Here is a 25,448-nt window from a genome sequence, read left to right as displayed (position 1 = left end):
GTCTCAAAACAACAACAACAACAACAACAAAAAACAAACAAACTATCGTGGACTTCAGAAATTGTTGCCATGCCCAATGGAAATAACACAACTTCAAAAATAAGCCTGAAATTCTGAGTGCTTGTCTTACTTGAGCATTTATTACATCTATATTAAATTTAGAATGGATATCACTCTGTTCTTAAATGGTATGGCTATTAGAATATCAGATCAGACGTGTATTATGACATTTCTTCTTAAAATGAAAAGAACAAATGAAGGACTTTGTTAGCTTTTGTGTTTAAAAAAGCACCTGAGAGTTTTAAGAATTTAAGTTAATGGAGAGACAAAGAAGAAGAAATAGCCTCAGATACTGCAAAAATATGCTTATCACATGTTGCCTTAGTGGGTTTTGTTTTTCTCACTGTCAGGGAAGGAACAGATGGGGATTTTGATGAAACAGTTACTGAAATTGAATGTCTCTTCTTTTTCCCACAAAGTTTTGAGTTTACTCTGTTTCTGGGCATGACTACTATTCACTTCATTTAATTGAGAAACTATGAAATGATAATTCAACATAAAGGGCTATTATCCTCAGAGGTGAAAGGCAAACAATAGCTGTTGTTCAGTTGGCTTTGCCCATAATGGACAAGGAAAATGATAGCTTTGGGTTAGATGGGCAGTTGCAGAGGCAACCATGGTTTATTCTCTTCGAGACCACATAATGTCATGGGAAGGAAACCAGATTTACAGTTCTCTGTCTGCTCTATACCACCTGTGTGATCTTGAGTTTGTTACTTACTATCTGTGATTATTTATCTTTTTTCTGTAATAAAAGGGCCATTATCAAAACCATTTTTTATTAAGATGATCAAATGACATGTTTTAGTTTTCTATTGCTGTGTAGCAAATTACCATAAATTTGGGGGTTTAAAGACACACATTTATTATCTCACAGTTTCTATAAGTCAGAAGTCCAGGTATAGTGCAGTTACGTTCTCTGCTCTAAGATCTCACCAGATTTTAATCTAGGTGTTTGCTGAGGATGTGGTCTCATCAAAGGTTTGAGTGGTGCTATGGTTTGAATGTTTGTCTGCTCCAAAACTCATGTTGAAATTAGGTTCCCACTGTGGTGGTATTAGAATATGAGAATTTTGGGAAGCAAAAGGGTCATGAGGGCTCTGCCCTCATATGTGGGATTAATGCTCTTATGAAAGAGTGAATTTTGTCCTCTTTTTCCTCAGTGCTCTTCTGCCATGTGAGGACATGTTGTTCCTCTCTGTTGGAGGATGTTGCAAGAAGGCCATTGCCAGATGCTGGTGCTTTTATCTTGGACTTCCCCGCCTGCAAAACTGTAAGAAAATTAATTTCTATTCTTTATAAATTACCCAGTCTCAGGTATTCTATTCTAACAGCACAAATGGACTAAGACAGCTGGGTAAAGATCTGTCTCCAAGCTTTCTAAGGTTGTTGACAGAATTCGTCTTATAATTATAGGATTGAGGTTCCTACTTTCTTGTCTAGAGGCCATTCTCAGCTCTCAGAGGCTGCCCATAGTTCTTTGCCACATGCTCTTCTCCTTGAGCCTTCTCTAAATATGGTGACTTGCCTTTTCAAAGCCAGCATGGAAGAACTTCTTGTCCTCATCTGCTGGAATGGTGGCTTCTAAAATGTAACATGATCATGGGAGTTATATCCTATCATCTTTGCCATATTCTATTGGCTAAAAGCAAATCACAGGTCCCACTTAGACTCAAGGGAGAAAATTACATAAATATGTGGACACCAGGACATGGGAACCTTAAGATCTGCTTACCACAATCTACTTTCTGGGCCCCAGTGATTCATGTTCCTCTCACATAAATAAATGTATCCCCTTTGATAAATTTGGTTTGGCTCTATGTCCCTAACCAAATCTCATCTTGAATTGTTATCCCCACTTGTCAAGGGAGGGAGCCCGTGGGAGGTGATTGGATCATGGAGGTGGTTTCCCCTATGCTGTTCTCATGATTGTGAGTGAGTTCTCATGAGATCTGATGGTTTTATAAGTGGCAGTTTCCCCTGTTCTTCTCTCTCCTTCTGCCATGTAAGACATGCCTGTTTCCCTTTCTGCCATGATTGTAAGTTTCCTGAGGCTTCCTCAGCCATGCAGAACTCTGGAGTCAATTAAGCCCTTTTTCTGTATAAATTACCGTGTCTTGGGTATTTCTTTAGAGAAATGTAAAAACAGACTAATACACCCTTCCCAGTTCTGAGAGTGTCATCCCACTATGAATTACTTGACCTCCAAAATTTTATTATCTAAATTAAGTCCAGGCATGGATTAAACTCCTAGGTGTAATCTGTTAAGTATACCTTCTGGGGAACTGTTGGTCTATGTCTACAGACTGGTGAAACTAAAGATCCAAATTATCTGTCTCCCATATACCTAACATACAATGATGGGACAGACATAGGATAAAAGCTATAGGCATTTTAGTTCAAAAAAGGGGAAAATAAAAGTTTAAAAGTGAGTCACTTTTTCATAATAGTCTTGAAATCCAGCTGGGAAAGCTATAGTTGGCGTTCCTTCATTACGTTTCAAGATATGAATGTAATTTTCTATGGTTCATAGTTTTACTCTCTGGGTTCTTAATTCTGCCCTCTGAGTCATCCTTCCTTTTTCATGAAAGGTAGCATGTGTTCACAACTGAGTAGTTTTATTAGCCTTCTTCCTGCTAGTAGGATTTTTTTTTGTGGGGAGTCATATAGCAGACTCCTTTCATTTTGTACTCTCTTTGTCTTTCAGTTTAAGTTGCAGTGTTTCTGCTGAATTAAGTTTTTAAGAACATGTGGGTCTTTGATGTATTACAGCAGAGTTTATTAGAAAAAAACCACATTTATAGACCATTTTCATTTAAACCCTTCCATACTTTGGCCTTCTGCTGAGAAGGGGAAGGGACAGTGTCCTGAAGCTTCCGACTAGAGGACTTTGGTTTGATTGATGTCTGGGAGGCAAACTGATTCTCTTAAAAGAGCACTTTGTGTGCCTGATTAATCTAAACTTTTTATATTTCTGATTTTTCAGCAAAGGATTATACAGTGATACCCAGCAGAGATTCATGATGGAGTCTCTTAATTGTAGTGTGTTTTGCCTTTTGGAGAGGCTGATAATTTAACAATTATGTAGTTCTGGTTTCTTTTTATCTAATAATTCTTTTCTCAAATTTATCTTTCACATCTCACATTTTATTACAAGCTGAAAGAAGAAATCAGGAGAAATCTTCAACACTTTGCCTGGAAGTCTCTTTATAACCAAATTTGTTACTTACAGGCTCTGATTTGTATGTAACTCCAGGACATAATTTTGCTAGGTCATTCTGCCACTATATAAGAAAGATCCTTTTCCTCCTGACTCCAATAGCATGTTCTTTACTTTCTTCTGAGCCTTCGCTGCAGTATCCTTAAATTCTAGATCTCTACTAATAGTCCATCCAGGGAAATTTAGACTTTTTCTATCATGTTCCTCAAAATTATTCTAGCCTGCTCCCACTTCCCAATTCCAAAGCTGTTTCCATGTTTTTTAGATATTTGTTATAGCATCACTCAACTTCTAGAAACTAGAAATCTCTATTATTTTTATATTGCTGTGTAACAAATTACCACAACCTTAGTATCTTAAAACAATACATCTATATCATAGTTACTGTCAGAGTCTCCAGCATGACTTAGCTGAGTCCTCTGCTTGGGGTCTCACAAGGCTGCAATCCAGGTGTCAACTGAGCTATATTCTTATGCAGAGGCTTGACTGGAGAAAAACTACTTCCAGGCTTATATGTTGGCAGAATTCAATGCGTTGTGGTTGTTGGACTGAGGTTCCCATTTTCTTGTTGGCTGTCATCCAGGGCTGCTCTCAACTCCTGGAGGCTGCCTATAGTTTCTTACTACATAGCCCTCTCCATAGCTCCTCTCACAACACAACTGGCTTACCTTTCAAGGCAACTGGAGAGATAAGTATCTGCCCTAAGGAAAGACTCAGTCTCTTTTTCAAGGGCTTTACCTGATTAAGTCAGGCCTACTCAAGATAATCTTCCTTTCGGTTAACTCAAAATCAGTTTAGGACTTTACTTGCCTCTGAAAAACCCCTTCACCTCTGCCATATTACTCAAAAGAAGAGGAGACATTATACAAGGCATGAATCATGGAGCCTACCTTGTCTGTCTGCCAACTAACAAAACAAAAAAAGTGCTTATCCCAGTGTTTGACCTAAAGTAGGGGCTCAATAAATGTTAATTACTTCAAAAAATTACTTTAATTTTTTGAAAATCCCTGCTGAAACTACAGTGTCCATCCCAGTGGGATGTGGGACTCAAAGACATAAGTTCTCATGGAAGAGAAGGAGGACCTAAGTGAGGTTACCACTGTCAAGCCAAGAGAGCATCTCATTCTCCTAGAGATTACAGAATTTCTTAGAGTTGATGGAAATATATAGAGAGGAGCCATGATTGAGGACCTAGAAGAGCTAACCCAGAGAATTTATAATGAATACATGTTTATATTGGGTTCCAGGAATTTTTCACTGTGATAAGTTAAAACACAAAGAGAAACAGAGAGAAGTGTAGCCCTAGGGAGTGTATCTTATGGAAACAGGAAGGTATGGCTGTTATTTGGGGATATCGATAACCTTTAAGATATTCTCTATACACCTAATTTCATGTCGAGTGGGCAGAAAGAAATTGGAGAATAGGAGGCTTAGCAATTGTAGCTGGGCTATTCAGGACATAGAATTCATTTGGTGCTTTCATCTCTTTCTATCTGATGAAGGTAAAATTGTTGGGATGATTTCTGGCTAAGTTTGGTCAAAGTTTGCTGGGCATGGTGGCATGGTGGCCCACACCTGCACATTGGGAGACTGAGGCGGGAGGATCACTTGAGGCCAGCAGTTCGAAACCAGCCTGGCCAACATGGTGAAACACCATCTCTACTAAAAATACAAAAAATTAGCTGGGGGTGGTGGCAGGCATCTGTAACCTCAGCTACTTGGGAGGCTGAGACATGAGAATTGCTTGAACCCAAGGGGCAGAGGTTGTGGTGAGCTGAGATTGTACCACTGCAAAGCAGCCTGGGCAACAGAGCGAGACTCAGTCTCAAAAAAAAAAAAAAAAAAAAAAAAAAAAAAAAAAGATTGGTCAAGGAACAGAAGTAACTAAGAAGCTAGCAGGTATAGTAGAAAAAAAGTTAGGCTGCTTGAATAGGATGAACAAGGCCCAAGGACCAGAGAACCAGAGAATCCTATAGGACTGGGGATGGAAACATAGGAAATAGAGAAGCTCCTCAGATAGAGAGGTCTCTCTCCAATCTCCAGGTGACTACAAAGATTTAAAGTAGAATGGCAGATCAGCTACTAGAGGGAGCATGAATACAATCTTTTGTATTACTCTGCCAAGTTACGATGAAGATACGAAAGGTGACATTGAAAAAGAAAGTAATGATCAAGACACAGGGCCTGAATTAAGGCCAAGCCTTTTTCCTTTGTACTGTAACTGGAAGCTACATACCACAGCTGCAGCCAGGGAATCTGATTCTGTTGGGTAACTTTCAGAAGAATCTTCCCATCTCCTGGTATTTCTACTATGAGTTAATAAGAAATATCGGGCATGGGAATTGCTTTAATGTGGAGACTGACTATCATTATTTTGGTGTAGACTGAAGGTAACAGGAGATGCTGTGTCTCTTTTCTGCTAATGTTTTTAGCAAGTCCTGGATTTTGTTTTGTTTTGTTCTTTTCACCAAGAAGGGGCATTCTTTCCTCAAGGAGATGGAGGTTGTGACCTAGGGACTCTCTAGCCTTTGAAATCCTATAGCCATTGGCCACCAAATAGGTTAGGAGGGAACCAAAAAATGGGATACAAACTGTAGTTGCTTTTTCCTTCTAAGGTTTCTATTAAGCTAGAATTCTCAGAGTTGTCATTTCAAGAGGATAGACCAGGACATGTAGGGAGGCGGGAAGAATTTTCAATGATAATTGTCTCTACTGGACAATCTGGTGCATATTTGGACAAACATTGTGTGGCTCTAGGAGGTGGGGAGTCAATGTAGGTCCCACTACACCATCAGACTCTCCTCACTCTGCACTCTGCATGAGTAAGCTCTGCGAGGCAATGTGTAAGAGTGAAATGGGTCGGAAGAGAGTTTTCAAGATGACTTTCCCTGATGGGAGCTGGCAGACTTTTGATATGATCTATTAGTAATTTGGGAACATCAGTTTGTATCCTAAAGGACACGACTTTTTTTGTTTCGTTTTGTTTTTGAGATGGAGTTTCACTCTTGTCACCAAGGCTGGAGTGCAATGGCATGATCTTGGCTCACTGCAACCTCCGTCTCCCGGGTTCAAGCGATTCTCCTGCCTCAGCCTCTCAAGTAGCTGGAACTACAGGTACGTGCAACCACGCTCAGCTAATTTTTTGTATTTTTAGTAGAGATGGAGTTTCACCATGTTGGCCAGGCTGGTCTTGAACTCCTGACCTCAGGTGACCCACCCACCTTGGCCTCCCAAAGGACTGAGATTACAGGCATGAGCCACCGTGCCCAGCCAGGATATCACTTTTGATCATCAGGCAAAACAGAAAAAGATTTCACCTTTGAACTAAATATATCTAAACATATGAATTAATATATGAATTAATATCTAAATATATGAATTAATTTCCACATTGCTCTAGAGAAAGATATCTTTCAACCAAATTAGTCAAGGAACAAGTAAAACTCCAGAAAAAGATATCTTTCTCTAGAGCAACGTGGAAATTAATTCATATATTTAGTTCTCACCAAAGACTGAGTCCCTGGTAGTTATGAAGCTTACTAAATTGATCTTTACTGAGGATTAATGCAAAAGCATTGACTAGGTGTAGGTAGTTTCAGAACACACTTTGGTATTTTTTTTTTTTTCAGAAGGTAATTATCTTTATAGTTAGGGAAAGAAGAAGGAATCCGTTCCTTTGTCCAGAGTATCTGGGAGGAAATCCTTTGCTGTTACATGAAAAGTCAACTTTTTCGGTTCCAGGAAGGATGTAATAACAAGTAACAGAATTACATATTTTTCAAGATCATGTTTTCTCATTTCACGGACTTACTGTCTAAAATATACACCTATAAAATGGTGTGCATATCTGAGTCTTTTGTATTAGGAACTTGTTCTGATAGTCTCCAAAGGTAACAAGTCCTTCTTTGTAGCCTTGTATGCCTCAGAACAGGTGCTAGGGTCATGCAAATAAGAAAGAAGTAGGTATGTGAGTGATGGGAAGATGGAAGAGGAGGAGGAAAATGTACCTTAGTTGTTGTCAGCTCTACTGTTACCCACAAAGAAGGACTTGTGTGCTAGAGGTAGATTATTTACCCATACTTTTGGATGCTGGAAAAATTTAGACAACAATTTGGACAATAATTTTTCCTCCTATCCAATAATACAGCTTTGGTCTATTGTGGATATAGATTCAGAGAAGTCAGGAATTCATTCAAGGAAAGGAAAATGCTGCAGCAAACTAGTGGAGGTGTGAAGGCTTTTAATGTCTTGACTTCTATGCCTGATTTACCTGACATATTGGTGCATCAAACAGGCTTGGTTTTAAGCTAATTTAGAGTAAGAAGTATGAGTTAATATTTCAAATCAGTTCTCAATCTTTATTTAAACAAAATCAGCTGGGGACATTAAAAAAATTCCTAGTCCCAGTCACAGAAGTTTTGACATGTGAAACCTAGTTATTGTTCAGAAACTATCATTTTCTAAAACACTCCAAAGTTCATTTAATACATGCTTCCAAATGTTAAGTATTCAATCCCATTTTGAAAAAACACTATCCTGGCTGGGCATGGTGGCTCATGTCTGTAATCCCAGCACTTTGGGAGACTGAGGCGGGTGGATCACCTGAGGTCCAGAGTTCGAGACCAGCCTGGCCAACATGGTGAAACCCTGTCTCTACTAAAAATACAAAAATTAGCTAGGTGTGGTGGTGGGCACCTGTAATCCCAGCAACTTGGGAGGCTGAGGCAGGAGAATCACTTGAACCCAGGAGGTGGAGGTTGCAGTGAGCAGAGATCACACCATGGCACTCTAACCTGGGCAACAGAGTGAGACTCTGTCTCCAAAAAAAAAAAAAAAAAAAAAAAAAAAAAAAAGGGAGAAAAAAAACACTATCCTAGAGACATTTTCAGTGGAGAAAATGTGGGAGTGTAAAAAATTAATTTTGCCATTTTGGATGGCCTGGATATAGAAACAACTCATTTGAGAGTTTTTGCATCGTGGTTTCCAACTAAAGTATTCTTTCTGACTGAATATTTGCATGAACACACCTGAAGACTGTACTGCTATGCTAGAATGTTCAACCAAGGGTTGTTTCAGAATATAACCTCAAAGGATAAAGAAATGGAAAAAAGGTGAGCTCTAAAGAGACATGGAACATAGATCCAGAAGTGCTGCCAATGCTAACTGACTCTAACATAATTTTGAGAAGGAGAGATTAGAAAGAATAGAGGAGAAAAATGATCAAAGAAACAATAGAGGAACACTTCCCAGAGCTGCAGTATGACCTGATGATATTGAAAGTATACATTAACTGTTTTTTTTTTCTTTTTTTTTTTTTTTAAATTTATTTATTATTATTATACTTTAAGTTGTAGGGTACATGTGCACAACGTGCAGGTTTGTTACATATGTATACTTGTGCCATGTTGGTGTGCTGCACCCATCAATTCGTCATTTACATCAGGTATAACTCCCAATGCAATCCCTCCCCCCTCCCCCCTCCCCATGATAGGCCCCGGTGTGTGATGTTCCCCTTCCCGAGTCCAAGTGATCTCATTGTTCAGTTCCCACCTATGAGTGAGAACATGCGGTGTTTAGTTTTCTGTTCTTGTGATAGTTTGCTAAGAATGATGGTTTCCAGCTGCATCCATGTCCCTACAAAGGATACAAACTCATCCTTTTTTATGGCTGCATAGTATTCCATGGTGTATATGTGCCACATTTTCTTAATCCAATCTGTCACTGATGGACATTTGGGTTGATTCCAAGTCTTTGCTATTGTGAATAGTGCTGCAATAAACATACGTGTGCATGTGTCTTTATGGCAGCATAATTTATAATCCTTTGGGTATATACCCAGTAATGGGATGGCTGGGTCATATGGTACATCTAGTTCTAGATCCTTGAGGAATCGCCATACTGTTTTCCATAATGGTTGAACTAGTTTACAATCCCACCAAAAGTGTAAAAGTGTTCCTATTTCTCCACATCCTCTCCAGCACCTGTTGTTTCCTGACTTTTGAATGATCGCCATTCTAACTGGTGTGAGATGGTATCTCATTGTGGTTTTGATTTGCATTTCTCTGATGGCCAGTGATGATGAGCATTTTTTCATGTGTCTGTTGGCTGTATGAATGTCTTCTTTTGAGAACTGTCTGTTCATATCCTTTGCCCACTTTTTGATGGGGTTGTTTGTTTTTTTCTTGTAAATTTGATTGAGTTCTTTGTAGGTTCTGGATATTAGCCCTTTGTCTGATGAGTAGATTGCAAAAATTTTCTCCCATTCTGTAGGTTGCCTGTTCACTCTGATGGTAGTTTCTTTTGCTGTGCAGAAGCTCTTTAGTTTAATGAGATCCCATTTGTCAATTTTGGCTTTTGCTGCCATTGCTTTTGGTGTTTTAGACATGAAGTCTTTGCCCATGCCTATGTCCTGAATGGTACTACCTAGGTTTTCCTCTAGGATTTTTATGGTATTAGGTCTAACATTTAAGTCTCTAATCCATCTTGAATTAATTTTCGTATAAGGAGTAAGGAAAGGATCCAGTTTCAGCTTTCTACTTATGGCTAGCCAATTTTCCCAGCACCATTTAGTAAATAGGGAATCCTTTCCCCATTTCTTGTTTTTGTCAGGTTTGTCAAAGATCAGATGGCTGTAGATGTGTGGTATTATTTCTGAGGACTCTGTTCTGTTCCATTGGTCTATATCTCTGTTTTGGTACCAGTACCATGCTGTTTTGGTTACTGTAGCCTTGTAGTATAGTTTGAAGTCAGGTAGCATGATGCCTCCAGCTTTGTTCTTTTGACTTAGGATTGTCTTGGAGATGCGGGCTCTTTTTTGGTTCCATATGAACTTTAAAGCAGTTTTTTCCAATTCTGTGAAGAAGCTCATTGGTAGCTTGATGGGGATGGCATTGAATCTATAAATAACCTTGAGCAGTATGGCCATTTTCACGATATTGATTCTTCCTATCCATGAGCATGGTATGTTCTTCCATTTGTTTGTGTCCTCTTTGATTTCACTGAGCAGTGGTTTGTAGTTCTCCTTGAAGAGGTCCTTTACATCCCTTGTAAGTTGGATTCCTAGGTATTTTATTCTCTTTGAAGCAATTGTGAATGGAAGTTCATTCCTGATACATTAACTGTTGAACAGAGTAAATCAAAGTACTAATAAATAATAAAATAATTTATAGTAATTATAATGCTTGAAATATTGTAAAATTATTGAAAATGCATATCAAATGTTGAACACAAGGAATAATATGATTATTACAATTATAATAATATACAATAAAATAATAGAATTATAAATTATTATAAATTATTACTAAGCTATAAAAACAAAATTTTTAAATAATGAAATTATAATTTTATCATTATAATTATTCTTTTCAACATTTGATGTACACTTTCAATGCAAATAATCAGGTCATATTGCAGTTCTGGGAAGTATTCTTTTATAATATGATATTTTAGGATATGATTATAATATAAATATGTAATATCATATTCTAAATAATATGACCAGAACCTAACATTATATACCAATCAAAGTAGTAAAGGAACAAGTAAAACTATTAGCAAAACACTTGTGGTTGTATAATGTAAAAATTAGGAACAGTTTCTAATTAAAATTCTAGCTGGTTCAATATAGGAAAGATAATGTTTTGTGGATGAGGACAGAGTGTATGTGGTGGTCGTGGTGACAGTGAATTTATGCAAAATTAATAGAAAATTATTTTTGAATGTCTCAGATAATGATGGAGTGCAGTCATGACACTCACACAAAAGAGTGATTATATCCCAACTAATGGAATAATGATGAAGCCGTCTTTGTAAAATTGTGACTGAGACAGTGAAAGAGATCTAACTTAACTGACTCCATCTTGCTTCTAACCTCCAAGTTGTCCTTGTTCATTCCTGGGTGTGGGCTGAACTAGCTTTGGGAGAAACTTAGTTTGTAGTTTAAACAGAGACGGTGGCAGCCCTTTCCCAGGGCAGACTTCCTTCTTGCCTGGGGACTAAATTGCCATTGTAGGACTAACATTAGCCACAGGATTAGAAATTATGGTTTAGGAGTCATGCAGCTGGAGGCTACAAGATTCTGAGCCTCTCTAAACTGCTCCTAAGATCATTGCTTGAGAGATTTTGTAGATCCTGTACTTGATGGATCAGCTGGCACCACCCAGATGGATAAACTGGCTCATCTGATCTTGTGGACCCCCACCCAGGAACCAACTCAGTGCAAGAAGACAGCTTCAACTCCCTATGATTTTGTCCCTGACCAGTCAGCACTCTTGGCTCACTGGCCTCCCCCAACGCGCCAAGTTGTCCTTAAAAACCCTGCTCCCCGAATGCTTGGGGAGACTGATTCGAGTAATAATAAAACTCCGGTCTCCCACACAGCTGGCTCTGTGTGAATTACTCTTTCTCTATTTCAATTCCCCTGTCTTGATGAATCAGCTCTGTCTAGGTAGTGGCAAGGTGATTCCCTTAGGCGATTACAATGAAATGGAATTGGTTTTAATAAGTACAACAAAGGTAGGGAAAAGAATCCAATCAAGAAATCATAGCATATAAAGTGGCAGAAATAATCCAAGATTTCTATCTCTAGATAAATGCCAATATGTGCACATTTGCACCAAGACACATCTATGAGAATGTTCATGGGAGCACTATTCACAAAAGTTGCAACTGGAAATAAACCAAATATCCATCCACATCCAGATGGGTAAATAAAGTTTGGCATATTCATACAATAGAATGTTATACAACAATGAAAACAAATACCACAGCTCTGCACAACAATATGGGTTAATCTCACAATATTAAGTTGTGAGAAAGAAGTCAAATACAAAAGAATAACACTGTACACTTCCACATAAAGAAAGAAAACTGGCAAAAATAATTTATAATACTCCCATCTTCCCAGCGTCTCAGACTCCAAAGACACCTCTCTTTCTTTCAGTCCTCACAATCAGCCATCACCTCTTCATGGTTTCATATTGAATCATATTATCTATCTCTTCCTTAATGCCAGGCACTTTGCTAGACAATAGGGATGGAGAGAGAAATAAGAAAATGCATGGGAGAGTCTTTGAGCCTAAAACCTGCAGCCTAGAGAAGAAGCTAAGGGTGACAAAAAGATTTATATCAAACAGAGCATGTTAAGGGTTCTGTCCCCTTTGATGGCCTCACTTCCTGATTCTAGAGAAGCCATCTGGTCAGGCCTTTCTCACATTCAAACGTTTCACCTTCAAATTTAAGACTGTAGTAGCCATCCTTGTGTTTTTGTTTTCTCTGATCTCCAAGGAAGAAGTGTCCTTAATCTCTGTGCAATACCAACTAACTCTGTCCTTGAAATCCTGCTCCTACTTACCTCCCCTAGGGTCTTGCTTTCTATCTCTTGAGTCTAAGGTATCTTGAGCATCTTACTTTCTTGGTTGCTTCACTCTGGACAAGAAAACATGCTCAAGGCTTCCCATACTACTTAAATGCAAACTGGTTCCTGCCTGTTCTATAAATTTTTATTTTCTTTATATTTTCATTGTTTCTAGATTTCTCAAAAAAGTATTTCAATTCAGCATATCTGGCTCAATAAATGTTTGTTGATGAAATGAATTGATGAATTCATTCCATCTACTTCTCATCGTTTAGTCTCACTTCTACCTACATCTTTTTCTTTAAAAGTTCTCTATAAGCCTGATGCTCACATTCAAATTACCAAGTTAGATGTCTCTACAATATTTCCATCCTGTTAATTTTAAGGACCTGTCTTTGTTGACGGCCTCTCCTTTCTTGTATCCATCATGAAAAATTCCTTTAAGTGAAATTGATCACAAAGTAACATGAATTAGAGATTTATCAAAGATAAGCTAAAAGTCCCAGAATTTGTTTTACACATTTTTTTTTTGAGACGGAGTTTTACTCTTTTGCCCAGGCTGGAGCGAAGTGGCATGATCTTGATCTTGGCTCACTGCAACCTCCGCCTCCTGAGTTAAAGGGATTTTCCTGCCTCAGCCTCCCGAGTAGCTGGGATTATAGGTTCCGCCACCACACCTGGCTAATTTTTGTAGTTTTAGTGGAAATGGTGTTTTGCCATGTTGGCCAGGCTGGTCTCAAACTCCTGATCTCAGGTGATCCACCCACCTTGGCCTCCCAAAGTGCTGGAATTACAGGCATGAGCCACCATGCCCAGCCTTCACACATATTTGTTGAGGGCTTTCAGTGTGTTGAGAAAAGTTCTAGGTGCTGTACGTTGACTGATGAATAGATTAGATCCCTACCCTTACAGAGTTCACATTTTAATAGAGGAAGGATCATAAACTTGTAAATGTATGAATAAGTGATAATATTTTCAGATTTTTTTTAAGTGCTAAGAAAGAATTAAGGAAGTAATGGGATTAAAGGTAACTTAAGACTACTTTAGATTGTGTGGTTAGAGTGTACCTCTTTGAGGAGATGCTACCTCTGCTGTTAACTATGTAATGCTTTAGGCCCTTCTTGCTTTTTCTAGTTTCTACCAAATTTTAGTTTGCCTCAGACTCTGACACCTACCCTATATCTTACTATTCCTTTGGATTTGGAGTTGTTCTTTGGACTTGTTGGATTGACTATGTAGAATGGTTTATTCAATTAAAAACTCATTCTAAATTCCTGGCTCTAGCCTTTTGGTCACATCTTCTTCTGGGAAAATTTTTGATAAAGGAAATCCACCTAGTTTTGATGGTGAACTGGTGAAGCAGGAAACTTTTATGTTGTGGAAGCTTGGTTCTCCTAGTTCTTCCCTCATAATTTTGCTTCCTGTTGAATACCCATTACATATTGGACATTAGTGAGCCCTATTTGCCTATTCTGTAAGAGTAGCCCTTGAATCTATTTTCTCACTCCTCTTGTGATCTATTTTCTACATTCCATCCTGAAAATCATATTTAAATCATTTGTTTCTTTGTTTACAAACCTGAAATCCTACACTGTTTTAAGATACAATCAAAACTACGTGACCCTGGCCTTTAAGACCCCTCATAATCTGGCAGCAATTAACCTCTGTAATTCCTTTTTATAACCACTCTTTTCCCTTTTCCTACCGTCTGGCTCACTCTCTTCCCTTAAGTGCCACATCAGCCATCTTCCCTCCACCTCAAGAACCTCAAGGTGTTTCTTGACTCTGCATATTTCACTATATGAACCCTTCCCTACTTTCTCTCCCTAGGATTTTATACTCCTGACCCAATTCATGTTTCTCTTTATTTGTGAAGCTTCATTAATTTTCCAGGTCCAGTTAGTAACTCTCTTTTCTGTGTTTGCAATACTTGCTATTATTCAAATGAGTCAAATTAACAATGTGAAACCTTTTTATTTGAGCCCTTTGTTCCTGGAAAATAGTTATGGTTAAGGAAATCCATCCACTTTTTGGTGTTCTGAGAAAGGGATTATTGCAAAAAACCACTCTTCCCCATATGACTTAGATAAGGCTTATGTCTCTTTTTTTTTCATGATAGGCCAGACACAGACTTTTTAAATTCTCATTCTCGGCTTTATAAAAGATTAGCTGAACTGTTTATCCTCACTGGACAGTAGGAACAAAGTGATTATTAACTTGACCGAATATCAGTTAAATTTCTCTTCCTCTTCCAAGCTCGTGAGTTTTGATCTACCTTTCTTCTGATCCAGCATACAACCCTCCTTAATGACTCTTCTAAGAATCAGCTGACCTTGGGTAAAACATTTCATGGTTATTTCCCTATCCCCATACTGGTATCTTTCCAGCTTTGTTGATCCTTCACCATAAAAGGAAATCTTTTTCTCTCTGGTCTTTGAGATGCTTATAGCTCTTATGGTTGGATTTTTCTTCCTATTGCAATACTCTCCTTCCTCTTGTTGTAATGATCCTTTTGAATAAAGTCCCTCTTTACCTAAATATTGTTTGTTTTTATTTGATAATAAAAGTTACCAAAATGTTTTTTGTCTGTTTCAATTATATACTCCTTCTCCCAGATTTGTAGCTTTTTGGAACCACTCTTTTTTCTTTTCCTACCATCTGGCTCACTCTCTTCCCTTAAATGCCACATATTGGACATTAGTGTGCTCTATTAATGACAATGCCAAATCCACATTTGTATTCCCAGCATGTCTTAATCTCCTTGTGTCTTACTGCTTCCTATGTTTATTTACATCAATTTCTTTTTCTACTTTAGTTTCTGGGTCTGTTGCTGTACCTCTGTCTGCTCTGTTTCCTCTGTTCTTCACCTACCTGTCCTGAGGCCAAGCTCCTGTCTTCAGGTTGCTCCAGAGAGACGTGCATGCAGAGTAGGTTCCTTTTCTGGGGCTGGGGCTGCCAACACACAGCTTCACCCCAGGCTTTGGCCCTTTATGTGAGACAGAAAACTGAGTTTATCCTTAGAGCAGTGCAAAACTTCCTGCTCTAAGGTTTTACTTTCGTATTTGTTTTTTGTTTCTAAATCTGCTGATTGAAAGGGAGCCTGTTTATGCTTTCTTGTGAACACCATATGTTCACAGTTCATATGGGAACTGGACCTTGTTTACATTGGGAACACCATGTCCTTACATGGCAGAGGAGCAAAAAGGCAAAAGAGGGCTGAAATCACCCTTTTATAACAGTGTTAATTCTATCTATGAGGGAAGAACCCTCATGGCCCTCTCACCTCCCAAAACCTCCGTCTTCTAACACCCCCATAAGAGGAACTAAATTTCAACATTAATTTAGAATAGACAAACACTCAAACCAGAGCTCCAGTCAAATCCTTGATGATACCATGATCTCAGTCAATGCTAGATTACAATCTGGTGACATCCTAAAGTAGAGAACATAGCTGTACTTTGCCCAGACTTCTGGCTTACAGAAACTACAAAATAATAAATGTGTGCCATTTCAAACCTCTAAGTTTGTGGTAATTAGTTATGCAGCAGTAGAAAACTAAAATATGTCAGTTGATCATCTTAATGAGAAATGGTGTGGGTAATGGCCGTTTTCAAGATAGGAAAAAGAAAAATAATCTCAGGAGATAGATGGCAAACCCAAGATCATACAGGTAGTAAGGAGCAGTTGGAGAACTCTAAGTCTAGCTTTCTTCCCATGACACAATGTGGTCTCATAGAGAAGAAACCATGGTTGCCTCTGCAACTGCCCATCTAAACCAAAGCTCTCATTTTTCTTATCTCTAATGGACAGAGATGCCTGCACATCAGCTCCCTTATTTGCCTTTCACCTCTGAGGATAATAGCCCTTTATATTGCATTAACATTTCATAGTTTCTTAATTAAATAGGGTGAATAGTGATTAGGCCCCAAAGCACGATAAACTCAGAGCTTTACAGAAAAAAGAGGAAACACTCAGTTTCAGCGATTATTTTATCAAAATTCCCATCTGCTCCTGCCCTGACAGTGAGAAAAATGAAGCCCACTAAGGTAACATGTGACTTCTGTGTGTGAGCATTTTTTTTTTGCAACATCTGATGCTATCTCTTTTTCTACATCCCTCCATTGACTTAAATTTCTAAAACTCAAGTCCTTTATTAAACACAAGCACTAAGAGAGTAAGAGTCATTTATTTGTTCTTTGCATTTTAAGAAGAAAGGTCAAAAATACACTTCTGATTTGATATTCTTAAGTGTCCATACCATTTAAAAACACAGAGATATCCATTGTAAATTTAAGATAGATGCAATAAATTCTCAATAAGGCAAGCATTCAGAATTTCAGGATTATTTTTGAAGTTATATTATTTCCATTGGGCAAGGCAGCAGTTTTTGAAGTCCAAGAACCTTAAAAGTCTCCTTCTGAGGAGAAATTTGTATTGACAAAGATGAGAGAAGTTATAAATATTCACAGATTGCATAGCAGTAATAAGAATGATATTCATTGTTCCTGTTCTTAATTTGACATATTTCTAGTTGGATAGAAATTTCTCCAACTGATTCTATGTAAAAGGAAGTGCCAAAATCAGGCTATCAAATTGCAACTCACCTTGGCAACTAAAAAGCCCATCAATATTGAGAACACCCACAATGAAGTCTAGCACACACCTGAAAGGTGTGGAGAGATTTGGTACATGAGAACTTTATTTTTGGTTTCAGGAACATCCAAGAAGTCATGGTCATGAGCAAACTGGAAACCATGTATAACCACTGGACCTGGGAGCTGAAGAATCGTGTGCTGGGCTTACAGAACCAGCTGATCAACCAGATTCAGAATAGAAAAATTCACACACTCGAAACAAGGACATTTGAGGCTCCAGTTACAGAAGAATATGAAGCCATGAAGCAAGAACTTGAAACACATTTTAATGAAGACTAAGAGAATGAAATATAAGTTCAATGGAAATATAAGCTCAATTTTGAAAAATGAGTTCAATTTTGAAAATAAGCTAATAATCCTTAAAAAGCAACTTCTTTCAGACAGCAAAAGAAAAGCCAGTGAACTTATTAGTTTTTTAAAAAATTTAAGAAATGCTGGATGAGAAAAAGGGAGATTATAAAACAAATTATTGGAAAGGAGCCAAAAATTGGCTTTAATTGTAAAGGCTAAAGAGTTGAGTGAGGAAGACTTCCATGAGAAATTCAATCAATATTGGAAAAAAGGGTCTGTGATGTATTCACAATTCTTCCTAAAGTCGCAGAGCCAGACACTGATTTGAATTCCGAAAACATCCTTTCAGAGTATTTAAAACATGAGATGGATGTCTTGGACATACTGACAAGAAATTCTGCAGAGAAGTTTCAAATCAATTATGACAAACATGTCAAATTGAATAAGAATATAACTTAATCTTGAAACAATGTGATCAGTAGTCATATTCATGATCTCTTTCTCAATGACATTAATCGTCAGAAAAAAATTACAGGTAAATGACATTAATCATCCTTGAGAAAGAGTTCGTGAATATGACTACTGATCACATTGTTTCAAGATTTAATAAAACTATTAACAATATCTGGAAAAAACAGTGTGATTACAATCCAAAATATTTCCAGAAAATTCTAAAGACAACAGAGGAAGAAGTGAAATCTGCATCTACTCAGGAAAGATACACATTTAAAAATAAATATATTATCAGCTTATGTTTGTGTTTATTCTAATGAGCAACAGAGAATTGTAAAGAAATGCACAGGGCATTCAAGAGAGCAAATGATCCTGTAAACTATCTAGAAAGCAAGAAAAATGATTCCTTCATGAGGTTTAAGATTTCCTGTCAAGAAGAAGCCGCCAGCAAAACACTTATGATTTTGTGTGGCACAAGCTTATTCTTGCTGTCTCTACCATCATATGGGGGAAAAATAACCATTAAAATTGTGGGGGCATGTGAGCTACCTGCCCTGCATTCAGTGGAAACAGGACTAACCTGGAGAAACACATTCTCATCTCTCTGGGAGAAGAAAACTTTGATCATTATTGGCAATACTTTCATAATAAGAATAGCTTTTTAAGGAATTACATCAAAATCAATAGAAAGAGATACAGTTTAGACAATGCAGGAAAAAAAATGAAGATTTTTTTGAGAAAAGTTTAGTTGACATTAATAATAGCATCCTCTCTGCCCTTCATGAATTCACATCAGTAGGTAAAGATAAAAGCAGCACTGGATGGTTGGATTTGTTCTGTGATCACCTGGGGAGCAACTTGATCTTTTCACAGAGAGACTTGACAAGGATTAAACACCAGGAGATAAAAGATACTGAGTTTCTCAAAGAAGACATGAGTGCAGCTTTGGATCTCACAATGAAGAGAATAGAGCAGCATTATTCAAGTATGCCTATGAAAGTAATGGTTTCTAAAATTGAGAAAATGCTCTCTGAACATCTCTGTGGCTGCTGGAAACAGTGTCCCTGCTGTGGAGCAATTTGTACAAACACAATTCCTACACATGGAGACCATGGTGTTCCCTTCCTCTGACCTCAGGCTGTCTATGGAGAAGAGTGGTGTAAAACAGGCCATTCTATCATTGATTGCTTTACTAGTTTTGTAGCAAGTGATTGTTCATTGGTTTTGAGCAATGGTGGAAAAATCCCATATAAGAAGTATCAAAAGGCAGAAGGGGATTATGCCACTTGGAGCATCACTCCAGATTCTTCCACCCAGCCATCTTGGGAATGGTTTCTTTCTCATTTCAGATCAAAGCTAGAATATAAATATCAGAAAAAAATTATAGGTAAAGGTAAAATCCCCAACTCATGGGCCAAAATCCAAAAGAAGGACATGCTTGAAGATTTGAAAAAAACAGTGATACTCAATGACCACAAAACAGCCCTAGGGTCTGAATAAAAGAGTCAGTGTAGGACGGGCATGGTGACTCACGCCTGTAATCCCAGTGCTCTGGGAGACTGAGGCAGGCGGATCACAAGGTCAGGAGATTGAGACCATCCTGGCTAACATGGTGAAACCCCATCTCTACTAAAAATACAAAAAAATTAGCCAGGCATGGTGGTGGGTGCCTGTATTCCCAACTACTTGGGAGGCTGAGACAGAAGAATGGCATGAACCTGGGAGGTGGAGCTTGCAGTGAGCCGAGATTGTGCCACTCAACAAGTCTCTAGAAAGAATTGGTCAAAGCCATTCAACAAGTCTCTAGGAAGTCCCAAACTTTCCCACATTTTTCTACCTTCTTCTGAGCCCTCCAAACTGTTCCAACCTCTGCCTGTTACACCGTTCCAAAATTGTTTTCACATCTTCAGGTATCTTTTCAGCAACACCCCACTCTACTGGTACCAGTTTACCGTATTATTCTGTTTTCACACTGTTGATAAAGACACACCCAAGACTGGGCAATTTACAAAAGAAAGAGATTTATTGGACTTATTATTCCACATGACGGCGGGGGGGGCAGTCTCACAATCATGATGGAAGGAAGGAGGAGCACTCCAGCCTGGATGACAGAGCGAGACTCCATCTTAAAAAAAAAAAAAAAAAAAAGTCAGTGTATCTGAACAATCCCAAAATAACTCCTCTTTACAATTAGAACTGGTATGATTTGGCTCTGTGTCCCCACCCAAATCTCATCTTATAGCTCCCATAATTCCCACATGTTGTGGGACAGAGCTGGTGGGAGATGATTGAATCATACGGGCTGATCTTTCCCATGCTGTTCTAGTGATAGTGAATGGGTCTTATGAGATATGATGGCTTTGAAAACCGGAGTTTCTCTACACAAGCTCTCTCTTTGCCTGTGGCCATCCATGGAAGATGTGACTTGCTCCTCCTTCCTTCCATCATGATTGTGAGACTGCCCCCCCCCCCGTCATGTGGAATAATAAGTCCAATAAACCTCTTTCTTTTGTAAATTGCCCAGTCTTGGGTGTGTCTTTATCAACAGTGTGAAAACAGAATAATACGGTAAACTGGTACCAGTAGAGTGGGGTGTTGCTGAAAAGATACCTGAAAATGTGAAAACAATTTTGGAACGGTGTAACAGGCAGAGGTTGGAACAGTTTGGAGGGCTCAGAAGAAGGTAGAAAAATGTGGGAAAGTTTGGGACTTCCTAGAGACTTGTTGAATGGCTTTGACCAAGATGTTGATAGTGATATGAACAATTAGATCCAGGCTAAGGTGGTCTCAGATGGAGACGAGGAACTTGTTGGGAACTAGAGCAAAGATGACTCTTGCTATGTTTTAGCAAAGAGACTGGTGGCATTTTGCCCCTGCCTTAGAGATTTGTGGAACTTTGAACTTGAGAGAGAGGATTTAGAGTATCCAGCAGAAGAAATTTCTGAGCAGCAAGACATTCAAGAGGTGACTTGGGTGCTGTTAAAGGCATTCAGATTCAAAAGGGAAACAGAGCAAAAAAGTTTGGAAAATTTGCAGCCTGACAGTGCAACAGAAAATAAAATCCCATTTTCTGAGCAGAAATTCAAGCCCACTGCAGAAATTTGAATAAGTATTGAGGAGCTGCATATTAATCACCAAGACAATGGGAGAAAATGTCTCCAGAGCATATCAGAGACCTTTGCGGTAGCTCTTCCCATCACAGGCTTGGAGGGCTAGGAGGAAAATGTGGTTTTGTGGGCCAGGCCCAGGGTCCTCATGCTGTGTGCAGCCCAGGAACTTAGTGCCCTGCCTCCTAGCTGCTCCAGCTGTGGCTGAAAGGGGCCAACGTAGAACTCAGGTCATATCTTCAGAATGTGCAAGCCTTAAGCCTTGGCAGCTTCCACGTGGTGTTGAGCCTGTGAGTGCACAGAAGTCAAGAATTGTGGTTTGGGAACCTCCACCTGGATTACTAGATTACAGAAGATGTATAGAAACATCTGGATGCCCAGGCAGAAGTTTACTGCGGGAGGAGGGAGGGTTCCTCATGGAGAACCTCTGCTAGGGCAGTGCAGAAAGGAAATGTGGTGTGGGAGCCCCTGCACAGAGTCCCCACTGGAGCACTGCCTAGTGGAGCTGTGAGAAGAGGACCACTGTCCTTTAGACCCCAGAATGGTAGATCCACTGACAGCTTGCACCGTGCACCTGGAAAAGCCACAGACACTCAGTGCCAGCCTACAAAGGCAACTGGGAGGGAGGCTGTATCCTGCAAAGCCACAAGGGTGGAGCTGCCTAAGACCATGGGAACCCACCTCTTGCATCAGTATGACCTGGATGTGGGACATGGAGTCAAAGGAGATCATTTTGGAGCTATAAGATTTGACTGCCCCGCTGGATTTCAGACTTGCATGGTTCCTGTAGCCCCTTTGTTTTGGTCAATTTCTCCCATTTGGAATGGCTGTATTTACCCAATGCCTATACCCCCATTGTATCTAGGAAGTAACTAACTTGCTTTTGATTTTACAGGCTCATAGGCAGAGGGGACTTGCCTTGTCTTGGATGAGATTTGGACTGCAGACTTTTGAGTTAATGCTGAAACGAGTTGAGGCTTTGGGGGACTGTTGGAAAGGCATGATTTGTTTTGAGATGTGAAGATATTAGATTTGGGAGGGGCCAGATGTGGACTGATATGGCTCTGTGTCCCCACCCAAATCTCACCTTGTAGCTCCCATAATTCCCATGTGCTGTGGGAGGGACCTGGTAGGAGATGATTGAATCATGGGGGCAGGTCTTTCCCCTGCTGTTCTCGTGATAGTGAATGGGTCTGATGAGATCTGATGGTTTCAAAAATGGGAGTTTCTCTGTACAAGCTCTCTCTTTGCCTGCTGCCATCCACATAAGATGTGACTTGCTCCACCTTGCCTTCCACCATGACTGTGAGGCCTCCCCAGCCATGTGGAACAGTAAGTCCAATAAACCTCTTTCTTTTGTAAATTGCCCAGCCTTGCGTATGTCTTTATCAGCAGCATGAAAATGGACTAATACAAGAATCTTTATCGTTTCCAGTTTTTAAAATGAAATGCATGAAAATAAATCAAATAACACATCAAGAGTTGAGGATTTCCAGTAAAAGGACTTCATTGTTGTCTGTCTCAATTCCTTCTGGTTTAAAAACAAATTAGTAAAATATGTGAATATATAATGAAATCAACATTCATTTTAGAAACTTCATATCTTAAAATATTATTCTAAATATTGGTTTTTTAATTTAAAAACATGTAAAGTCTCCATAAAAAGTCATTTTAACAGAGGAAAATGAAAATAATTTCAGACTACCACAAATGTCTATAGAATAACTATCTCAATATTTTAACCAATACACAAGTCTTGACTGTAAGCTACAAATTGACTTTTTAATTTTTAAGTGGATTTTGTTCACCCTTTGAAGTTTAGAGGAAATGTTATTAATTCTTGAATGTAAAAGATTCATGAAAAGTTCATGATTCCTAAGCACAACAATATTTAAGCATATTCTGTTCTAGGAAAAATAAACCAGAGACTTGACCAAAATAGAAACATCAGCAATTCAGGAAGCATTATCAAGCCAATATGGGAAATACAAATAAAATAACGGTTTATCTTGTTTATTCATCACTGTCTTCTTCCTAGGTATCTTGCAAATTCCCTATGCATGCTAAGGAAAAAAGAAAACACAAAGCTTAGGAATTGAAAGCAGAGTATTATGTACAACTCTGAGAATTGGCTCCTGGAACAAAATGGTGAAAAGTACCACTTTAATCAAGTGTGTGGACAAGGTCAGATTTAATTAAATCATTAATGAATAAAAAAATTCCTTAAGAAAAAACATTTAAAAAGCATATAGTTCTTGCAAATCAACTAGTAAACTCAATTGGGTTCCAATATTTCAATAAGAAATTTGTTTTTATACATAAAAGTGTAATGAAATGCTTTCCTCCAAGTTGGGCATATTTGTGACTCTTCACATCTTTTGAGTCATAAGTTCATAATCAGAATAAAAATGAAGAGTACTCTGAATCCAAATAGGGCCTTAGAAGGGAAAGAAATCACCCTTCTGCAAACCTATACTTTATGCTAGGTCCTGAAAGCTGATGATCTAAAGCATCTGACAGCTAATGATCTAAAGGAATCCTAGTGCAAAGAAGAAAATTTCTTCAAGTTGGGCATAAACGCACCTGACTTCTGACTTCCATTTACAGGTTTACTCATTATCCTCCACAGACAATGAAAATAGACAGCCCAGGGAGCAGCAGCTGAATGTCTCAGATCTTCAGAGTTTGGAGATAGGAATGGTGATGTTTATCTCCTTTGTCCCTTCAAAGGGCTTCAAGCATATTCTGTGTCAGATCAAATGACCCATGTCTCCAGAAGAAGTTTTGGGACAGGAAAACTGCAAAAGAAACAGGTGTTGTTGAACAGTTGGTTTTTCTTTTGTTCTGTAGAAAATAGTCTCAGTGATAGGAAGATCTCCTAAAATGATAAAACTGAAATGGTAATGGAAACAGAACCCCTGCCTCACAAGGTCTCTGTCTTTCACATCGTTGCAACCTTCAGGACTGCTCAATGTTCACTTAACATTTTCTGAATGCTTTTATATTTGTTTAATGAATTCATAAAAGCCTTTAGCTAAAGTGAAATAAGTAGTCGGGCACAGTGGCTCATGCCTGTAATCTCAGTGCTTTGGGAGACCGAGGCGGGCGGATCACCTGAGATCAGGGGTTCGAGACCAGCCTGGGCAAACATGATGAAACCCAATCTCTACTGAAAAAAAGAATTAGCCAGTGTGGTGGCACATGCCTGTAATCGCAGCTAATCCCAGTTACTCAGGAGGCTGAAGCATAAGAATCGCTTGAACCTGGGAAGCAGAGATTGTGGTGAGCCAAGATCGTGCCACTGCACTTCAGCCTGGGCAACAGAGTGAGACTCTGTCTCAAAAATAATAAAATAAAATAAAATAAAATAAAATAAAATAAAATAAAATAAAGGATAAGTAAAGTGAAATATGCCAGGCACAGAAAGATAAATACTGCATGTTCTCACACATAGGTCAGGGCTAAAATGTTGATTTCATATAAGTGGACAGAATTGTGGTTACTAGAGATTTGGAAAGGTAGGGGGAGATGAGGAGTAGAGAGAGGTAGGTTAAATAATACAAAATTGCAGCTAGATAGGAGGAATAAGTTCTAGTGTTCTATAGTACTGGAGGATGATGATAGTTAACAATATTTGTACATTTTCAAATAGTGAGAAGAAAGAATTCTGAATGTTCCCAACATGAAGAAATGATAAATATTTGAGATAATAGATATAGCAATTGTCCTGATTTGATTAATTACACATTGTATACGTGTAGCAAAATCTCACTCTGTCTCATAAATACATACAAATATTTTGTGTCCATTAAAAATTTTCTTACAGTTTTTAACAAAAGGTACAATGTATGTTAACTTTGATTTCCCAGCCAAAATCAGTGAGTATAAATTTAAAAAAATCTTTGATAAATTCCTTAGAATTGTAAGCTGTATGATTATTAAATGAGATTCAAAGGCTCTTCTCAAGAGATCACACAAAAAAGTAGAAAAAGGTGAATTGGGATAAAGAAAAAACTGTAGAGATGGGGATTTCTGTGATAGAAGTGGAGAGAGTAGTGCTGCCATCAAAGTGGGGTTAGGATTGTAGAGCATTACAGTGTCAGTGGGTTGGGCGGTACTAGGGCAGGAGACCTCATGAGTCAGAAGGGATGAGATCTCAAGAAGGGGAGACACTGGGTCCAGGTACAGCTCACAGGATCAGAAGTGTCCAGAGTTATGAGGTTGGTAGGGATAGGGTTCCCATGGTCAGTGGAATGGGTCTCTCTGAGTCATTGAAACTGGGGAACATAGAGACATGGGAATTT

The 25,448-nt window shown here is 38.6% G+C and overlaps 1 pseudogene; it reads left to right on the top strand.

Moving 5' to 3' along the window:
• Positions 1-19,950, top strand: part of LOC103241273 (interferon-induced very large GTPase 1-like) — a 33,354-nt pseudogene extending 13,404 nt beyond the window's left edge.
• The last annotated feature ends 5,498 nt before the right edge of the window (positions 19,951-25,448 follow it).

Source organism: Chlorocebus sabaeus, chromosome 1 (genome assembly GCF_047675955.1).
Source record: "Chlorocebus sabaeus isolate Y175 chromosome 1, mChlSab1.0.hap1, whole genome shotgun sequence".
Lineage (NCBI taxonomy): Eukaryota > Metazoa > Chordata > Mammalia > Primates > Cercopithecidae > Chlorocebus > Chlorocebus sabaeus.
This window is presented reverse-complemented; position numbering and strand designations above follow the sequence as displayed.